General features: G+C 48.8%; 1 protein-coding gene across 1 annotated transcript in view; it reads left to right on the forward strand.

Annotated features, from left to right (window-relative positions):
* The first annotated feature begins 275 nt into the window (after nucleotides 1-275).
* The window catches only part of NCALD (neurocalcin delta), a 59,594-nt gene continuing 47,342 nt past the window's right edge, over nucleotides 276-12,527 (forward strand). The window contains exon 1 of the mRNA XM_075743589.1: nucleotides 276-792. The gene's annotated coding sequence lies outside the window, so the exon portion shown is untranslated. The remainder of the gene's footprint in view (nucleotides 793-12,527) is intronic.

Consider the following 12,527-nt stretch of genomic DNA (forward strand, 5'->3'; position numbering starts at 1 on the left):
TCCTTCCTGGGACATTTTGCTGGGAGCAGCAGGAGACGCATCACAGGCAGGAGGGGCCAGTGGCCGAGGTTCAGGGGTGCGAGGCCGAGCTGGCCAGGCACCTCTGGGTGCGACCCGCAGCCCCACATCGCTTCAGCAAGGACCGCTGCTGCCTCGCCCCGAACCTGGGCAGAGATGCTGGCGACCAAACACGCATCTCTGTGGCTATGAATAAAACCTCGGTGTGTGTCATTTTGAAAGACCCTAATTTTAACTAGCCGGTGCAGCGCCCGGCTGCACATCCTTGAGGTGCCCTGGTACGCACGGACGGCAGCACTTTTGCCCCTAAGCTTGTGCAAACCAGGCGTATAAGGGGTGTTTTCTGCCGGAGGCTGGGGATGCAGGAGGAAGAGGAAGAGGGAGGCGTGTTTTCTTACGGGGACAGGGTTAAGAGAGCATCAGCGACGAGACCAACCCCCCGTCGCAGCCAGCTCCAGCGAGCCCTTGGTGTTTGGGTTGTCCGGGCGCCCGTGATGGTTCCAATGTGCGCGCAGTATGACAGATGACCTATTGAAATAATTTCGGAGCAGTGCTGGGGTTGCCAGGACAACCAGTGCTCCCTGGGCTTGCGCCGGGCCATGTGACAGCCGCCTTGACGTCAGCTGGAGGCAGAGCCCGCGGTTTCGGCCGCGCAGCCAAAGTCTTGTGAGAACCTAGTGGATGCTGGATTTATCCCCGCCGCCGCCGCCGCTGCTGTTTCTCAGGGGCTGCCAGAGCATGGACTATTAAAAACTTGCATTTCTGCAGCGTGAGGTAACCATTTGCTTTATGTTCTCGTCAGGTATTTTTTTTTTTTCCTTTTAAAAAAAATAGGATAGAAAGCAGCTTATCGTGACTGATATTTTTTTCACTTGTTTGTTTTGGCTGGAAGTTTGCCTTGATGAACAAGCCCGGCACTATCAGATAATGCAAAGCAGCTTCCAGTTACTAATTCTGCGTGCAGACTGCAAAGCTGAGTTAAATTTAGATTAATGATCCATGAAAAGAGAATAAAATGATATTGTTCTCATTTGACACTTTAGGAATATAAATGAACATGAGTAATTCTAGGCTAATGCATTTGGGAGTTAAAAGAAATTGTGTTTAGGTATTGTGTTGATTTGGGCATCTCTACAGCTTTATACCTCTGTTGGAACTTGCAGTTTTTTAATGTTGTCCAATTCAGATGGGTTTGTACCCAACATGTTCAGTGAGGGGGAAGCCAGCAGCCGAAGCACTAGGAACAGCTTGAAATCCAACTCCCAAAGTTTGAGTCTTTAAATCATCTTTGTTCACACGGAGTCCCCGCACCCCGTACGCTCCCTGGGCTCTCTGTCCCCCTCCTGGGGCACGCGGCACTCTTGACCGTATAGTGTTTACAGAGGAAAGGATCAAGAGCTTCCTGAAAAATTATCTGAAATATGCCAAGAGACCAACATTGCTGTAACACAGGCTTCTACCCTTTTTTCTCACACGCACACGTACAGCTTGGGTTTTGCCTTTTTTTTTTTTTCTGTTGTGGGTTGAGAGCGGTTAGAATAGCTTAAAAAAGAACTGCAGCATGAACAGCACCACGGTAATTGAGAAAAAAATTAAATGCTGTTTGGCTTTGTTTGTAAAAAAAAAAGAGGGGTTTGGGTCTGTTTCTGTATTGCACTCACTCCGAGGGGGCTGTTATGGGGAAGCAGATCCCAGGGCTGCTGAAGTTTAATGCCGCAGCCTGAGTTTGTTTGTGTGGGAACATATAGATTTGTTTGAAGAACAGATTACAGCTGAAGCATCGTGTGTGTTATTTCCTGGAAAAGTATGCTAGATCATTCTTATCTTCCTGTTCCCTTCCTCCCAAAGTTCAAAGGGTTTATTGATAATGGTAGTGATTTTGTAAAGCAGCTGCCACTCTGAAATGATCACAGAGCTACAAAACAATTTAAAACACAGAGCAATAAAAGATAAAAAAAATTTTATGAAAATTATTCTGATGTTACTAAATGCAGTAGAAGTAATTGTTTCAGAAAGGGAGCCAAGGCAGAGATTGAACTGAAAACACTTCTGAAAGGAAAGTTATGGCTTAATGCTCTGGATTTCACTGCATTTGACATCCTTAACAGAAAAACAAGGATACATGCATCTGAAACCTCTAAACCATTTCACTTGGCAGTATCTCATTTGTTCTTTCCAATTTAACTCTTGTGCCTAAAATATCAGTGTTGGGGGGTGTGAAATATTTAAAATTTTCTTTATTAAATTCTTCACCTGATGCCAGTGCATCAGTTGCGTGAGGAATCTCCACCAGCTCCTGGTAGGTGAGTTTAACCAAGGTTTAGAGGAGACTCGCAGCTTCGCTGGGGAGGTGCTAGCGCCCCGTGCTCAGCCTTCCCGCAGGGAGCCAGGCTCTCAGCGTCCTCGCCTGGGCAAGCCAGCCGGGCTGAGCTGGTCACAGCTGCTCCCCAGCCAGCGTGGGGAGCCCTGTTTTGACTGACGGCGGTCCGTGCTCCCACCACCTGCATGTGAGTCCCCCCGGCGTCTGGGCAGTGGGGTGGGAGGGGAGGGCAGGGGGAGGCGGACGATGCGACCCACCATCCTCCGAGATCTGCTTGTTTGTCGGCTTACGTCGGTGGGGCAACTCCGGCGAGGGACTGGGGCATAGAGTATGGGGACAGATTCGAGCTGAGTGGCACCTGCCATTCAAAAAAAGTCATTCATCTTCATGTCTGGAGGGTTTGACTCCACATATAGCTGTGGTTGTCTGCCAGGTTTGACTTGAGTTGTCAGTGTGGCAATGATGCTCGGTGAGGGCTGGGGCTTCACCTCATTCATTCAAGTTTGAATACAGCATCGTGTAGCATTTGATGCCTTGAAAACACCTGCAAGGTGAAAAATAATTGATGCAGGTTTTGCTCAAGAGCTATTCATTAGAAATATTTTAAAAATAGGTTCCTCATGTCCAGCTGGAATGGACATATCTTGCTTTAGTGATACCGAGCAAGTCTTCAAAAGGCACTAACTTGACCTGCGAGAGGAGGATGATAAACTGCTTCACATTTTACCATAAGGGTCCCAGCTGTGTTGTGGCAGGAGGTCTGAGAGGCAGCGTCACTGGGGAAGCTGGTGAGTGCCGCTGAGGTTGCACAGGGATATGTCCTGCTTGGCAGAGTGACCAGCTCTGTCCCCTCTCATTGAGTCTTGGGGGGCTTTGGGCATCCCATCAGCCCAGCTCCTTTGATCCCCAAGGGAGGGGATGGCCAAGCCGTGGTTGGGCAGGCAGCTCGCAGGCAGTGCGACAGTCTGCAACCGGAGGAAAAGGTACAGGTCCCTCCTCAGGGGAAGGGCAGGGGACCGTGCGTGAGAGTCATCCCAGGGCTGTGTGCCTCTGCCCGGTGATTTTGTGCTCTCGTTTTCACTGGTCAACTCTGTACCAAGCCCTTTCAACAAACACTTGGATTTTACCTTGGGAGCGTGTGAAATTGCCAGGCAATGTAATGCTAAGCATCCCGCTGTCTCTGCCCCGCCATGGTTTCACCTCCCATGAGAAAAGAACAAACAGCCTGTAGGTTTCTTCCTACCACCGAGAGGGGGGAAGGTGGCTGCAGCCCATCCCTGATCTTCTGCCCAACACTGGAACCGTGAGACTACCAACTTGGACTTGAAATCCTCTGACATAAAAAGAAAAAAAATGAGATGCACACGGATTTGGTGACACTCCATCTTGTCTGGGGAGGCCAGGTTGACCCTCATACCTCCCAGCAGCCTTCATATCATTTGCAAATGTCACCCCCTTGCACACACACACGAGGAGGAGACGATCCCTTCTGACAGTCTCCTTGTCCACGGAGAAGGGGGAGCAGACTAGAAATTCCTGAGGAATCAGAGCACTTCACCTTAGGAGAGACCTTGGCTAAAAACAGGACTGAGATCTCCTGGAGTCACTTCTCACACAACTGGGTGCAGCTAGGGAAATTAAAAGCCAGACAAGAGCTGTTGATGCCTCTAGCCTAGTAATAATAACACACTCGAGCCTTTAGAGTGCTCTACCTTGATCTGTTTGAGTTGATGGGCAATGACAATCTAAATTTAGGCTAGAAGCATAATAAAGCCTACAAAAACCTTGCAATGCAGAGTGCTGACTCCTTTTTTGCATTTTTTTTTCAAACAAAATGAGATTTCTGCTTTCTTTTTAAAGGTCCTAGCCACTACTCAAGGCAATATTTCGGGGGGTGGGGCGGGGGAGGGGGCAGAATAAAATTCCCCATACAGGAAGGGAATTGTCAGACAGTGGAAACTGGTGTAGCAGTATGGAGTTTCAAGCTCTTAAATTACATATTGCAGAAGTTGGTTTCCACCCTGCTAAAAATCATTACGTTGTGCTAATTTAATGTCCTGCATCAACACTAGCAGCAACTTGTTTAAATGATAACTGAGCTGCAGTAAAGATTTGGCATTTTAATCAACAGTTGCTTTTCCAATTAAACACAGATGCCATGTGTGTGGTACTCTGACTGCATCATAAAAGTTGACCTGATTGTTGGTTCCAAGCTAAAGTAACAAAAATCCTAACTCTGGAACGTTTTTGGTAATCATATTTTTGAAATAATCTTCCATGGTGAGCCAAAATCTGTGCAGACAGTTATAGTCAGATAACAGTTAAAAAAAATAGACTATGTTTTGGCTGTACTTTTGCTGCTGTTAAATTTATCTTCTTAAATAGCAGGGAGTATGAGTTGAGGTTTGAGAAACAGTAATTTTGTAATTATTTTACATGGATCAAATTATTCTGTCATCAAATTTGCATTTCAGACAGCATTACAGTATGAAAATATAATTAGAAACTGTAATTCAGGAATTGCTGAATGTGATATTTCCCAGAGGGAGCACTGTGAAGAAGCTGCCCTCACTACAACTTCAGCAAATGTTGAAATCCTATAGGTGGAAAATGTGAAGGCTGAGTTGTAAAGTTCCTCTCCCTTCTGCGGTCTCAACACGCTGTCAACTTTCTGCCGAACTTCATTTTTTTGTGAGATTCATTTCCACAGAAACATCTAATCATTAAGAGCTGAATTGCTCAGATCCTGTTCTGCTGAATTTCAGTCGATAGTTGCTGAATTGCTTTCAGCCACAGAATGACACTGAGATAGTGTAAGGATCTGATTTACATGCAGAAAAGCCAAGAAGCTTGTAGTTTGGGCTGGAACGCTGATTTTAATTTGCCCAGTGCCCAGAATTCCCAACAATGCCTCCTCTCACGGGAGAGAGCAGAGGACGGGTCTCAGTTTAACTTTCTTTCTCTTCTTTTGTACTTCAAGACTTTTTGCTGTACGTGGTCACAGTGCTATGCAAAGTTTTAGCTGCATAAATCTCACTGATGTCAATCCTTACAGTTTTTTATTATTCTTATTACAAACTTTGGCTTATCATAGACATATTAGCTGGAAATGAGCACATCTTCTCTTTTTAATTGGACTTATGTTGATAAATCCCGTCTGATTTTGTCTGAAACACTCCTTTGGGGAGCATCATCCATACCCAGTTCTTCCTACCACCTTGCATGGGCATTGGACAAGCCCATATGTGGAGCAGACCTCATGATGCACAAAGCAAAGCCAGGTTTGGGAGGAGACAGAAACAGAGTGTGGGGCAAGTTCGATGTTTTGATGTCCCCGTACATCTCTCACAGTCCTGCTGAGACAGAGTCTTGGTGCTCCTCCAGAGGAAAAGTCAGGGCAAGGCAGGAAAAGGAGAAGTGTGGACCTCTGAACCCAGGACTGCAAGGATAAATGGGCTGGCTGGTGACATGGTTCCTAATGACTCAGGGACACTGTCACCCCCAGTGTGCTCTGAGGAGCAAGACCCTGTTCCATACCTGCCAAGGGCCACCTTCCTGCACCCACCTACACCCAGCCCTGGTGCTTCATCTGGGCTCAGGGTGGGACATCTGCTCCATCGCTCACATTTTGTGTGATGGATGTCCTACAACCTGGATCTGGTATTTGCAATGTGAGCAAAGGGCAAGAGTTGCAGGGCATCGCTGCAGATGATCTGAGAAGGGATTTTTGTTAAGGAAGGTGCAATAAGCCAGACTGGCTCTTTTGGGATAAGTGGCCTGGCCTGGGGGGCCCTGTGCCAGTGCTGGTTGGCAAGTGGGGCATGAGCAGCTCCTGAGCATCACACCAGTATTTTTCCACTTTTTCTCAGAACCTCCACCAGGTCAGGCGATGGTGTTTCAGCCATCTTTGTGCACGGAAGCAGGTGCACACTGGGGCTGAAAGGCTTTGAGACAGGTTTATACCTACCACATTTGTCAGAAAGCCTCTTAGCAGTGTGCTGAATTTCACCATCGAGAGAACAGGGGCTCCGGAACAGGCCGGAGCCAGGCACCACAAGTGGTGGCACATGGGGAAAGGAGAGCCCTGGGCAGGACTAAGTGGCCAGATGATAGCAGGAGGAGGCCAGGAACAGGCTTACCGCCTCTTGGCTGTTCTGCAGTCATTTTGCTGCCGTCTCATGTAACGGTGGCTAAAAGGGCTGCTCTCTCTGCTGGACACTGGGATCAAAATAGGGCTGGAGAAACACCGCACAGTGAACCCTTGCACAGTACATGCTACTGGAGAACAAAGACATTGTCTTTAAAAGCTTCATGCTTGTTCTCATGTTATAGAAGTTATCAGGTTTTGGAGAGACCCAAGATTACATGTACAGAGGTTTTATTAGACAAGCAGATCAGGTAGTTTACAGGTTTTCACTCCAGAGAAGACAAGTTACTGCAAAAGAAGGTGAAAGTTACCTTCTTTCCTCACCAAATTCCCTCGCTCCTAGAGTGGGCAGATTCCCTGATTATGCCTCACGTGGCCTTTCTGCGTCTCCTCCAGGATTGCACATGCACAATGGATCCGGCTCATTTGAAGTGCCTAACTTCAGCTGAATAATACTCAAAGAGACTTCAGCTATGAAGCAATTCAGCCCCAAGAACCTTTAACTCTAAAGAAAATATTCTGCTCGTGTTGTGTGCATGTTCCTAATGGCAAATCCAAGTTGCCGGGGGAAGCGAACACAAAGCCGTTGATTATTTCCACAACTGCTATATGCTTCCTATCACAACAGTATTCTTTTGTGCAGAATGGCAGCATGATTGCAGAGTCCTCTTTAACTTCACCATTTTAGCAAGCCCAGGTCCAATTAGAGCAATTATATCTCAGCAGAAACACTGTCTGTTGTCCTCTGGACCTGTCTGTCAAGTGTCCTATTCATAGCTGTTTATCTTGCGTGAGGTTTTTCATACAAAGTCATTCTGACTCTACTAAAACAGTCTCATCTGAAGGGTAGTTTGCATTTTTGTAGACTTATTTCACAGTCTTATGTGAACAAGTAGACTGCAAAATTATGGCTGGCCAAGGATATGTCTTTCAGTCTAACCATGGTCTCCTCTTGCTTGAGCATTATTGCTGATTTGACACAGCACGCAGATTTCACTTTCAATTATTTCACTTCACACTTCACTTTCAATTACTGTACTGCTAAAATTTGAGAACTTTATCAGAATTTGTAGTTCTTCTTTGCTGCAGTGGAGGGTTTCCTTAATCAAAATCCCCAGCGTGAGTTGCAAGGCATGTAATGTTTGATGGTGCATGATGTCAAACCACTTACAGCTCTGAGGTCTGTGTGGAACTATTCGGTCACAGAGTTATTGAAGAGCCACCTTCTTGAAGAAGGTAGTGGGCACTTCTGCAGAAAGACTGTCTATGTTTTGCTTTACCTCTGCTGTCAGAACCTGATGAAGGAGCTGAGTGACTCCTGCCAAGGAAGTCTCACTTGCCCTCACTAAGGTAAAAGCTGAGAAGCAGAGCTCAGTGAAAGGCAGAAGTGCTGGGACTTGAGAAGGTCAGGGGCAGTGGAAAGAGGAACTCTTTCTGAACAAAAAGTAGTTTTTTGTTTTCTTGTACTTCTCCTGGAAGGGAAAATCCAGAGACAAGTGTTTGGAGTCTTTTTCCTGAAACAAAATGAGCTTTTTTTCTGACAAGTCAGAAATGAGATTGCCTGTGAGAGAGCAGCCCCCATCCCTGCTGCTGGCTCCGTGGCATCCATGGGAGTCCCAGCCGACACTCACAGCAGTGCTCGGGCAGGTTCACTTTAGGAACTGAAAACATGAGCTCAGACCTAAGTCATTCTTCCCCCAGCATCATCAGGGCTTCATTTCCTATTTTGCCTTTTTTCTGCTAGGTTTCGGCCCATGTGGGAAGGCGGCCGGTCCCTTTTGTCAGAAGGACATGCGGAGCTACCCCAGCGGTGGCCCAGATGTCACCTGTGCCTTCCCTTGGCACAGGACGCTGCTGGCAGGAGAGCCGTGCCGGTGCTGACCAGGGCTGCAGAGACCTTGCAGACCTGGTCACGCTAGTGGCAAGGATAAATGACAGCCGATGAAACAGCAGTAGGACGTGCTCCACACCAGGGCTGTGGGGGTCTTGGTGAATTCGTGAAGATAAGTTTATTATGGTAAATGTTTACCTTTATCTGCAGCCTTGGCAGATTCAGGTTTTCTTCTTGCAGCAGTGATGGCCTGTTCTCTGCGAACCATGAGCAGCGAGCTGCTGTGCAGGGTTAGACTCCCCACTCACTACGTCCACATAACACTTGTGATGCCCCAATTAGAAAAATACAATTGTTTCAGAAATGACAAAAGGTGACAGAAGCACTAGGAGCGTGACTGCTTGCCTGATTTTTGCTCTTTTTATTAGACACTGAGAGCCTTGCAGAAACCCCCACCTCACTTAATTCAAAGTGTCTAATAAATATTTGAGAGTATTTCACTATTAGTTCACTGTGTGTCAGTTATTAGTTCACTGTGGTATTGTTCCTGTAGAAAACACACCTTTCCTGCGCGTGGCTCCCACCGTGCTTGTGGATGGCACTCCAGGCAGGGCAGTGGAGAGACAGCTGGGAGAGAAGGGGTTAAAACAAGCTACGGTTACCAGTTTGAGGCATTTTCAAAAATAGCAGCTTTTCTTTTGTTTGCTGAATTCCCCGTGCTTTTCCAGTGCTGTTCCCATTATTCATTTCTTTCCCAAAATAACATTTTTAAGCAGAGGAATGGCTTGAGCGGGGAGAGGAGGGGATGTGCAGCCGAGCAGGACAGCTGCATGCTCTCCTGTGTCTGCGCGAGGGGGCTCTGACCTGCCCTTGGATGCTAATGGCAACTTCCAGGCAGGTGGCAATTCCCAGTATTTCAGGCAATTTTGCCTCCTCGGCAGCAAGCCTGGCAATTCCTTCCTGACAGCCCTCAGTGGTGCTTCTCAGGGACAAGCTTCAGGTTGCCCTTGCAGAGAAACGTCTGTTATTCTTCTTTCAAAGGGGAAGCCTGAACACATCCGAATGGCTTCCAGCTACACAGGGGACATGCTCGTGGCCAGTTAGGTGGGAAGGTGCCTTGACAGGCAGCGTGCTCCTGCCATCCGATGTCTTTGTAGTCCGACTTGACCAGAAGCATCTCTTGCTGGTGGATATTACTTTGAAGGAAAAGGAGGGGAAACCTTTGGGAAAATAAGCCCGAGGGAGCCTGGCCCCAGGACCGGTGATGCAGGCAGATCCCGCTGTGTCCCAGCTCTCAGGGTGCCTCGGGTGTCCCATCCTTGAAAGCTGACCCTAGAAAGAAGCTGCTCTGGAGGGGCTCCCAGGCAGCATCCACCTTGGCTGGCTGGGGACACCCCTCTCTTTTCCCTCACAGTCAGACACGCAGCCAAACACACCGAGCTCCAGAAACAGGTGCTGGCAGCCTTCCCCTGGGGGTGCGGGGAGGGGGGGTGTCAGTGGAAAAGAAGCCCTGAGAGGAATTAAAAATTAAATGCTCACAGCAGCAGCTTGCTGTCATCATGTCCCAGTGGTTCACCTTCGCTGTGGCTGGCTGGCTGCCCAAACACCGAGTGGGAGGAGAGGAGCATCCCATCCTCTTTGCCCTGGCTAGAGGCCAGCCAGCCCTCCTGTGGCCCCTGAGGGGGGAGGTGGAGAGGACCTGCCCTTCACTGCGTGCGGGGGCTTCAGCACGCAGGACCCCCAGCTCTGCGCCACTGGACGCAGCAGCACCCACCTCTCCGTGGAAATCCCCAGAGTCATAGTGAAAGGCACCGCACAAGGAGGTGGCCAGACCCAGATGAGTCACCAGCCGCTTGGACAGATGCTGCTGCTAAATGCAGGGTGCAGGGGGGCTGGATTGGCCGTGCCACAGCCCTCTCTCTGGTTTGGGGTCTGGAATAACCCCAGCCATGGGCTTGCTTAGGGCAGGCAGAGGCTGAGCCCGCTGAGGCTGGCATTTGGGGTGCAAGAGTCAAGCCTACCGAGGCTGGTGTTCAGGGGTACAAGGGCTGAGCCCCATTGGGGGTGGCATTCAGAGGCACATATGTGAAGAGTGGTGTCCATCGTGCTGGAGAGCAGGACCCACATAAACACAGTGTGGGAGCAAAGCTCTGGGCTCTGTATCACTGGCAGCAGAGGGCTGCCAAAGCAGACAGAAGCCTGGGTGCCGAGCTGCGATGGAGATGTCCCAGCTCCTGCCTGCTTGTATCACCGGAGAGCACCAGCACCAGGCAGACTCCATCCTCCAGAGCACTCCTCCCCAGCCGGGGCTGCCACTGCCCACCCCACCATTCCCACCTCCCCTGGCCCTTCCCGCTGGCCGTTTTTCTCCTGTGCTCATCAGCGGTGCATTTAGCCCTCCTTGGTGTGCCAGTCTGGCTGCTTGGTCTGCAAGTACCCTGAAACCCCTTCAGAGCCCCAGCAAGCCCAACACAGAGCCCAAGGCCATTTGCAGAGCGTGTCCCAGATGATTTGGACCCTGGGTCTAGTTCATAATCCCCTCCTTTCCCAAGGTAAGATCTTGCTTGCCCCAAGCCTTGACATTTCTTATTTTAGCATTAACATTCCAGTAGGTGACGAGTTACCCAGTTTCCTCAGGTAAAGGCTGTGTCTGTACTATGGCCGCTGGCTGTATCCGTGCTGCATTAAATAGGGAGCATCCTCAGCACCGGAGCTCAGGGATCAAAACCACTCTCTGTCCAGAGTGGTCCCTATCCCAGTTTTTCTCCCAGCCAGTTCATATCCTCCCAGCTGGTGCCCAAGCCCAGTCTAGGACTTAGCCTGTGCCACTGGGCCCGTCCAACGGGGCAGATGGCACACGGTCACTCTTCCAGAGGGTGCAAAGTTCAATTGCATAGAGGAGGGAATTTCTGTGCCAGTTGGTCCCCATGCTGGGGAATGCACCCAGATGCAGTTGCTTTGTAGTCACAGGTGATACAGTAAATGTCATCATGCATAAGCGTGTGGGAATCCTTGGGAAAAAAAGCCCTTAAAAACAGCAAAGCACTTTTTCTGAAGCCCAGGGCTGAGGAGAGCTCATGAGCTGAAAGCTCTGGCCGCAGCCACCAGCAGGAACCCAGCCCACTGACGCATGACAAAAAGGCTGGCAGCTCTAGTCAGCCGAATAAAGCAGTGGGTTTTTCATAGGACCAGAGCAAAGGAAGTGAGGAGCATGGCTAGAAGGAAGGATAAAGAAAAACCTTTAGTCTATAGAGAAACAGCCGCTTGTATAGAGGGACATTTTCTTGTGCAGTGCTGACCTGGCTCCGTACAGAGGTTTCTTCCCCTCCACGTGTGGCTTTGATGCTGATTTCATGTTGTTCCTTAGTACACACACTTCATGCTGCCTGCTTCAGTTTTAAACCTTTTGTTGTTTACAATCCACTTATTTTAAAGATGTGTAAACTGCAGAGATGGATATCCAGTGCGACACCCCTTCTGCTCTGCTGTTTCTCCAGAATGAGTAAATAGTTATCCAATTGGCAGATTCTTCTTATTTTATATATATGTTGTTGTTGTTATTATTATTATTATACTATTATTAACCCTCTCAATGAGAGCCCAACATGATCTACTTTTCTAATGCTGTATTGTGCCTAAAATCTGTTTCCTAAATCCTCCTTTGGCTGAAGCAAGCACTGTGCGCTGCTTAATGCCGCCGCAGCTCCCCAGCTGCCACAGCCCCGCACGCAGCACTGCGTCTGCCATGCAACTCTGTCAAGTATTCCCATTTCACTCTGCAAGAGGGAAGTGATGTCCAGGTGCTCTCTTCATAAAATTTCAGGGTTGAAAGAGGTAAGAAGCAAAGGAGATTTCTGAGTGCAGTTTTCTCCCGGTGCTTCTGTTTCTGTTGAATTTAACCTTTATGTTTTTGGCCTTGGAGTGTAACGTCAGTGGGGTTTGAGAGAGCCAGGGGAGCATTTACCTATCTCCCTGCCTGCGGCTTTTTGAGCATGTTTGATTGTTTTTATTACTTCCTCTGTTAGACATGGAGTGTTTTCCATTTTCCCTGGATTTCCCAGTTACATCTGGCTGCCCGTGCCTCTGTTCTGGGGCAGCAGCCTCCTGCTGTCCCTGGGGACATGGCCAGCTGCGCGGCTGGTGGGACGGTGCTCAACCTCGTCTTGCTGCATGCTGGAAATGCAGCTCATTTATCAGATGCCGAGCAGAAG

Source organism: Balearica regulorum, chromosome 2 (assembly GCF_011004875.1).
Source record: "Balearica regulorum gibbericeps isolate bBalReg1 chromosome 2, bBalReg1.pri, whole genome shotgun sequence".
NCBI lineage: Eukaryota > Metazoa > Chordata > Aves > Gruiformes > Gruidae > Balearica > Balearica regulorum.